Source organism: Poecile atricapillus, chromosome Z (genome assembly GCF_030490865.1).
Source record: "Poecile atricapillus isolate bPoeAtr1 chromosome Z, bPoeAtr1.hap1, whole genome shotgun sequence".
Lineage (NCBI taxonomy): Eukaryota > Metazoa > Chordata > Aves > Passeriformes > Paridae > Poecile > Poecile atricapillus.
The window spans coordinates 13,671,306-13,679,787 of record NC_081289.1 but is presented as its reverse complement, the minus strand read 5'-3'; positions in this window follow the sequence as shown (position 1 = coordinate 13,679,787).

Here is an 8,482-nt window from a genome sequence, read left to right as displayed (position 1 = left end):
TAAAAATACACCAACAGTACATCAATTTAACACACATGTATAGAAGACATGTTTAGAGCCTTTTAAAAATAGCAAAGAATAAGCTGGGAAATAAATTTAATGAATTCAAATCAGGTATTTAAACCAAATATATTTTTGAGCTATTACCTCACAAAAGAATTAAATACAAATAGTAGATAAAAGACAACTAAATATGCAATGTTTCATTACTTTAATTTGTACAGTGATGGCCATTTGAGGAATCCCAATTTAAATTTACTAGAGATTTTTAAGCCAGCCTCCATACAGGCATCTCACAGAGATTGTATATGCCAAGGATCTCTCATGGTAACCTCAACAGCAGAACTACTGGGCAGCCTTACCCAAAGTATCTTTAACTCATTCATTTATGGTTACAAACATACAGTTAAATCCACTAGGAATGGTGACTTCAAATTCAGGAAGAAATTAAACTATAGACTTTCAACCCTAATTCTTGTGGTTATCTACAACTCCAGGTGCTATTCTTTTACTAAAAAATTATCCCCGCAGAAAAAAAACATTAGGGAAAACATGTTCAAAGCAGAAAGAAAAGACATACACCCCTCTAATTTCATCCTTTTTCTTTATGACTTTTCCAGTGAAATACTAATCTTTTGAAGAGCAACAAGCAGTACAAATCCTACAGTGGTAGTAGATATCATGCAAAAATGATGACTCTTGAAAAAGAGGAAAAAAATGTGAAACAACTGAAAAGTTGTCTACCAACAGTGAAGTGCCTTTTTTTTTTTTAACATATGCATGTTTCCTATTTATAAGACACATTCTTTTATAAAAATGTGAAAAATAACCCCTCCCTCTGTACTGGCAAAAAAATCTGACAGTCTCTTACTTGCCTCCAACATACCAAGGCTGATTAACACTCTGCCAAGGTTAAAAAGCAGAAAATACCCTCCACCACTGGCACAGCTCTTCTCACTCTGAGCATCACTCTACTTGCCAACTAAATTAATAAATTTTAGAGGTTACCCCATGACAGGAGGTCAGTTTGGGGGAAACACACTCTGTCCCAGATCCTTCTATCTTTCAAAGCCAGTATTTGAATTTTATCAATGTAGTGGTGAAGTTACCCTGAACATTTTGTTGCTGACTTGAAATCTACCCATCTTGGCCAAGACATCTCCAAAACTCATCCTCCACCTACGTGCAGCCTGTCAGCATTCATCAGCCACAGCCTTTGTGGCATCTCAGCATTACACACTGTGCTCCTCTCTCATCTCAATTCTAAAATACAATGTAGTCATGTATTTCTCTTCATTTAAACATAAGCAACTAGCATTAAGGTTTTTTTCATGCCAACAGGATATATAGATTTTTGCAGAGTCCTTCCTCTAAAAGTCATTGTGCTGCCCCATTAAGTAAACCTGGAGTCATTTCAGTTTCATTGGGCTCTGCAGATCCAAGAAAGCTTCATGGTTTAAAATGTCCTCAGCCTGCTCCTCTGAGTCATGCACCTAAGGATTAATTCTTCAAGCACAGGTACATACAAACAGCTCTTCTACCACTACTCCATAGATCAAGACATCAAGACAAGCAAAGGCAGCATCTCTTCCTCATGTGCACAGAACTAACCTGTACATTTCTCAGTGAGTGCACTTGTTTCACATTCTCATCCACTTATAAAGGCAGGTAGAGCATAACTTTTGCGGGTTCAGATATTCCCTCACAAACTGTATCAGACACAACACAAAACATGTGGCACTTCTGTAGCTGCCTTGGCCATACAAGGCTGTCTTTTCTCCTGCATTCATTTAGATTGTGACCTGTTATGTCTAGTCCAGCCCACTCCAATCTCAGTCTCACGTTCTGCTCTGACCCCTTTTTGTCAGCTTTAGAAGGTAACTCTTGGAGCGACAGTTGTCTCTCATCTGTCTGTGCAATGACCCATTCTTACGGTGACACCAAATTGTACCCCATTTCCTGCTAATCCATGTGTTGGCAAAACCATATTTCCTCATGCACATGAATCATAAAAACTTTGATGTTTATAATGAAAAATCATTTCATGTTAAGTTCCTAAAACCATTGTCATGCCTAAGCTTTACTTACAGTAATGGTATTTCAATAATTCTACTGCAACAACCCCGGTAAAAAGGGGAGGGGATCGCTCTGTTTTATTTCTAATTCTAATGGGCCTCATCAACCCTGAATATCCCTGTATTACAAGAACTGTCCTACACTGGTACAAAAATCCTGATGGCGTCCAATGGAGAAGAAAAAGATGGGCCTGTAAAAGGTAACTAAGACGAGCAAGCAGTCTTGCCTTTGTCTCTAGTTGTGTTCCTATCTCATCACTCAGATCAGCAACCTGATCATAACAAAACCAGCAAAAAATTGGTTAATTTTCAGCTGTATCAGTTCCTTTATCTGACTCAACACTTGCAGGAGTGGATGGGCAGCAAGAGAAGAGGAGGAAAGGGAATGAAGCCAGCACAGTTAAGCATAACTGAGACTGAAACATGATTCACAGCAAGATTAGGAGATACGCTAATAAGTAAAGTGTTAAATTATTTGAAAAAACTGGCTGAAAGGTGCTTTAAAAGGACAATGTGGTATTACGATGTATTACTTATATGGCTACAAAAAAATTAGGATAACTGTCAATCTTGACTGCTCTGTTAATACTATGTTAGAATTCTACTAGTTACTATCATGCTTATTCTATTTTAGTTCCTGCTTCTGTTTTAATCCATCATGTGAATTACTATACCATATTTTATTTTACCACCTTATTTTAATATTAGTCTTTTCACTTTAGTGGAACTCCTTCCCAGACAACTTAACTTTCAAGAAAATAAGCACTCTCTACCAGCGTAAGAATTACCTTGTGCATGCATTATGTAAATACAACACTAAAGTTTACATTCACAGTTTCAGACAAAGTTCACTTGAAGGATAAATTTTAAAAACCAGAACTATCATTACAAGACTCCAAGCAGCATACTACATTTACTTGCCCACACTGTTGTGTAGCAGGAGATGGCTTTGCACTTGCTGGACAGAAATAGATCATCCCTACACCTGCAGTGATCCAGTGCTGAACTTCAGAGGTAAGATACAGCCCTAACATTTCAAGCATAAACACACAACAAAATACCACTTGGCTCAGTTTCTCTGTCAGATCTAGCAACTACTAGCTCCCATGGGAAATAAATGAGGGCAGGTTCCCATTAGCAAGTAAACTTCACAGGAAATGCAGTCACATTCCTTATTAAAAGTGTATGAACCAGCAGATACAGCTTGGTTGGGAGGCTGAGGAATCAATTAGACTGCTGTTACAGCTGTAACATTTTCAGGATGTCCTGCCTTCACCTCCTTTAGTTTCTATATGAGTTATCTATTTGGGGCTCCTAGAACAAACAATAACTTCTAGCTGGTTCTGAAAATTTAGGTAAGAATTTCGGCAAAGTGCTAGCTAACTGGGGTTGCACAAGTGATCTAGTGGTAATCTTGAAGTAATACACCTTGGAATCAACACTTCGTAGAGTTTTAAACCCTAGAGATGGCTGCTATTGCTCCTGCTGGGACACACTCGCTATTTAGACACTGCCTGTCCTGTCAGCTTGTGCCCGGTTTTCTATCACTGATTGTTAACTGCGTGATCTAATCTACACCAGCAACTAACTCCCGAACGCCCTCAGCTATTATTTCAGAGGGATTGTTGTGTGGAAAGGTTTCATGGTCTACACGTATCAGATAGACACAAGAAATTTGTTGGATGAGGAAATAATTATTGTTTGAAAGCCGTGTTTTAGCGGAGCTGACTCACTGATCTTAAGACTGGGAGAACTGTCTACTGTTGTGTATCCTTCACTTCGCATTGTTTCATTCAGCGTTCACACAGCTTCCTCAGCGGCTCTGGCATCAAACTCGTTAACTCCCGCTCGGGCCGTGCCGTGAGGCGGGACCAAGAAGGCCGCGAGGAACCGAGCAGCACGGGGGGCTCAGCAGTGCCGGCTGCGCCGAGGACCGCAGGGCGACCCCGGCCAGCCATACACCCCCGCGGGAAGGGGCTCCGCGCACGGGAGCCGGGAGGCGGGAGCAGCGGGCCGGGGCCGGGCCTGCCTTCCTCCCTCCTTCCCTCCCGCCCCCGGCCCACCGCCCGGGCCCGGAGATGGCGGCCGCAGACGCCCGCGGGAGGGCGAACCTCGCCGCGCCCGCCCCGCCGGGGCTGCCGGGGCCGGGGGCGCCCTGAGGCGGGCCCGAGCTGGGATGGGTCCGCCCGCGGCCGGCGCGGGGAACGGAGCCGCGCCACCGCCTGCGAGCCCGGGCCTTGGGCAGCGCCGGCCCGGGGTGGGATCCGCCGCGACCCCCGCTGCCCCCGGCACGGAGCTACTCACCGCAGCAGCGCCCCCGGCCCCGGCTCCAGACAGGTGTTTCCCTCAGCAGGAAGCTGAGGAAAAGCGGCGGGGCCGGCGGGGAGGCTCCATAGCCGGCGGCAGAGGCAGCTCCGAAGCCGCCGCCAATCACACGCCGGGCAAAAAGGGAACCGGCTGCGGGGCCTCCCCGCCCCGCCCGGCCCCGCCGCGGCCTCGGGCACACGGCCCCGGGCCCGGCCCGGCCGCATCAGCCGGAGCGCGCACAGAGCCTCTGGTGGGGTGAAAGCACTACAGCCGCGGTGAAGCTTAGTCGCCGGCATAAGGCACGCAGGACGTGTCCTGGTATCAGCACAGGCAGCAAAACCTCCTTGGGCGCAGCTTCTTGGCGTGTTCCTTGCCCAGGGTCCCACAGCCGGCTTGTCCATGGCACTCCAGCAGCGACCCCCACCTGCCCGGCCAGCCCTGACAGCTCCTTCAGCTCCACACCTCACGGCAGGGACAAATTGGTTTGTCTAAACTGCTCTTAAAAAACCCCTGGAGATGGCAACCTGCTCCAGAGTGGTGGTCTGCTCTAGGAAGGATTTTCATGCTGTCTGATTCAATGTCTTGGACAGACTGAGCATCTTGCTTGTCTTATTCCTCTTATTCGGTTTGGAGGTTTTCTTCCTCCCTCCCCTCCAGCTACTTTCTTGATTGAATTTGCTGCATTAACTGTTTTCCTACTATTTTTCCATCTCCAGTTGGGGCAGTCCTGGAGCTCCCTTTTTAGGTCATGTTCCTCAGACTGCCTGTGATTCCTATAGCTTGCTTCCAGGTTCTTGCCAATTGGGCCACATTGGTTTTGGAAAGCACTTTTCAAAACTGGACATAGTAATGCTCCAGCTAAGGCCTTGCCAAGGCTGCCCACAGCAGGATTAATTCATCAGTCTTATGGTGCCAGACTCCAACTGCAGCTCAGGCATAACCTTTCATATTCAATTAAAGCAAACAAACAACTCCTCCTCACCACTCTTTCCCCATCCAGGCTGTTGTCTGTTTGGCTCTGAATGGAGCTGAGTGTTTCTGTCTCCACAGCTCTTGGTCTGAGTGAACAGCAAAACTCTTTCCATGATTATATTGACATTTTTTTGACCCAGATCTTGCAGTGAGATTCACAGGTGAACTCTGTATGGCACAGAGTACACGAACCTGCCCTGAAAGCTATGCTGACATAAGGTTGCATCTTCAGGGAACACTCTACAAGACCATAAGTTGCCACAAAGTCTTCAAAAATTATTATGATTTTTCTAGGTACACTTTCTTAACTTCCATAGAAAGAAAATATCAGAAAGAAATAACTAGTATGTTACATGTACAGATGCTATTATACAAGGTTGGATAATTGTTTTTATAGCATTGATAAATTCTTTTGACTGAAAAAAATAATTTTCATGGTATTAAGAATCATACCAGCCTGAAGCAGAAAAGAGAAACTTCTGTTTCAAAATGAATATACATTACACTGTGCTGTGTCTGTAAGAAATCATAATAACTGTTCTGGCCTCAAGTTCCCTTTTACATGAAAACAAAGGAAAAACCTTCAACAACTTTCATGTGATGTATGTGCAGCATAGGGGAAACACAGTGAAGGCTCACTCCATACTTGGTTTTGCCTGATACAACGGGTAATATCTGTCAAAGAAGTTCAGCTTTGCACAGCATTACTGAATGCTTTAAAAGACATTTAAAAGCCTTATCAAAAAAGGAAGTCTTTTTTTGTTGTTTTTGGCTGGATCCCCAGATGGATCACTCTGGGAACACAAGTGTAGCCAGTTTGGCAACTAATCCTGTTAAAATCCGTGGACTTTATTTGGGGATGCACAAACATATGGAGATTTGAGCAGCAGAATAAAAACTGTCATTTGTCAAAAGACAATTATAGAAGGGATAATTTACAGCCAGAGCAAATGACACGTTCCATGTTGATTTCAGCCAGAATTGTGTAACATTTTTTAGATAGCTATAAGTCAATGTAGTGTTATTTGCAATGAAAGAATAAATTATCGTACATGTTATATTTGAGAAAGGTTGGTAAACTAAAAATCTTGCTCTCTTCAGGATTTAGTATGTTAACAAAATATTACATTTTTTGCAATTAATCTTCAGCTCATCTATATACAGCTCATTTTCTTTATTGCTTTTTCTGGCAAATCAATACAAACTTTCCTGTAGGCACGGATGCTCTCCTTATAGGTTGTATATTCTTTAGAAATACACATTTTAACATTATTTATTCCTGTTCATTTCCAAATGTGACTTAAGCCCTTTCCCATAAATTATAATTTGGTTTGTTGTTTGTTTTTTTTTTAGTCAAGAACAGCCTGCACAATAAATTGGAATGCATATTTTACCATAGCAAAAACAGAACTTTAAAACAGTCAGGAATACCATAGTTTAATGAATAGAGGTGAAGAACACAATTTGATATTTAAATGAAGCTGATTTACTCAAAATTAGTCATGCAAAGAAGCAATCATTTTGCTAATATAATCTTGTGGGGTGCAGTCAAAATGCAATTATTTCCTTTATCTATGAGCTGTAACAAAAGCATGACAAGAAATTTCTGTCATGATCTTAAAAGGGAGTTTTGGAGGTTGAAAAAATATAAGATGGTATCTTTTGTATCCTCTGCACAAACATCTGTTTGTATGTCCTTTAGTGGAGAACTGTGATAAAGAGTAATAGCCACATTAAATGCTCAGCGACAACTTTATATACTGACATGTTGGATGTAAATGTTCTATTATCATTGACAAACTGGGTTCATTGCAATTTAGGAAATAGTTATTATTAATAAATTATTAAAATTAAATAAAGTTATATTAATAAATTAATAAATTGGAAAAAATCTAATACTTCAGGTTGGTTTTTATTTTCTATAGTGCCAGCAGAGAAAAAAAGATTAAATGCAGAAGCTTTGTAGGTCTTGTAACAACAAAACCAAACTCTGCTTGCCTAAATCCAGCAATAGCTACATTCAGTTTCTCTATGTAAAGAAAATGGAAAACCCTTGTAGGATACATTGTCCATGCTGATGCAATGACAGGTAGCCTTCTCCTTTCTTGGAGAATTTATAAACTGGAATTTTCTAATTGAGTTGTAAACTCTTTGTGATGCATTCAGGGAAGGATTTAAAATAAATTGACAGACTTCCTTTATCTTACAGCTCTGCTGTGAAAACTGATCATGTAAATATATGATCAGTTGTATTAACATCACTGTCAGTGATTTGTCCATATGCACAATCATATGGTAACTTTGGTATCAAAAATAAGCTTTTCTTCTTGCTATAACTTGCCAACAAGCAGAGGAGGAGTGAGCTGAGTTTTGGTTTGGCTTTTGCATCCTGTTCTAGGTATGGTAGCTGCTTGTGAAAGGGATGTAACTGACAGATAAGTGTTGCCTGCAGATCTGTCTTCCATTCACAGCTTTATGTCACAGGAAAGGTATCTCTATCAATGCTGGTTCTGGGTCATTGCTTGGGGAAGCAGGAGAATGCTTTGGGGAAATAGAGGGATCCAGAAGAGAAATTAAGGGTGGGTTCTTTCTGCATCCCTCTGTAGTCAGTTAAGTCCTCTCTGAGATGTCTCCTACATGAGTTTGGTTCCCAGCAAGAAGCTTGGTCCAGGGGAATCTTTTAAGATCTTCTAGGCATGAAAGAAACCTTGTGCCCTGATCCAGAAATGATTTCTGTGAATCTCTGTAGGCAGAGCAGGGTCAGGAAATCTCTAAGAAGGAAAAGATGAGTCTTTCCTATCTCTTTCCCACCTCCTCAAAAAAATACCCACTCTTTCCTTTTCTCCTAATAGATTGGTGCTCCTGGTGATTGAGATTTTGCACAAAATCCCTCACTTCAAACAACTTAAGCTCACAAACAGGAAACAGCAGGTGTTCAGAAGCCTTCTGAGATACATCCGCTGAAGACTTTGTCTCCCATTTTACTGATTTAGGCTGTTATACTTCAGAATAGGTATTTAAAGCACAGGGGTGGGAGTGCAAGCTGTTTCCTCTGTACCACATGCATACACACATCAGCTGAGATGTAAAACTCACATAATACCTCTTACTGGCTTGAATGCCTTTTT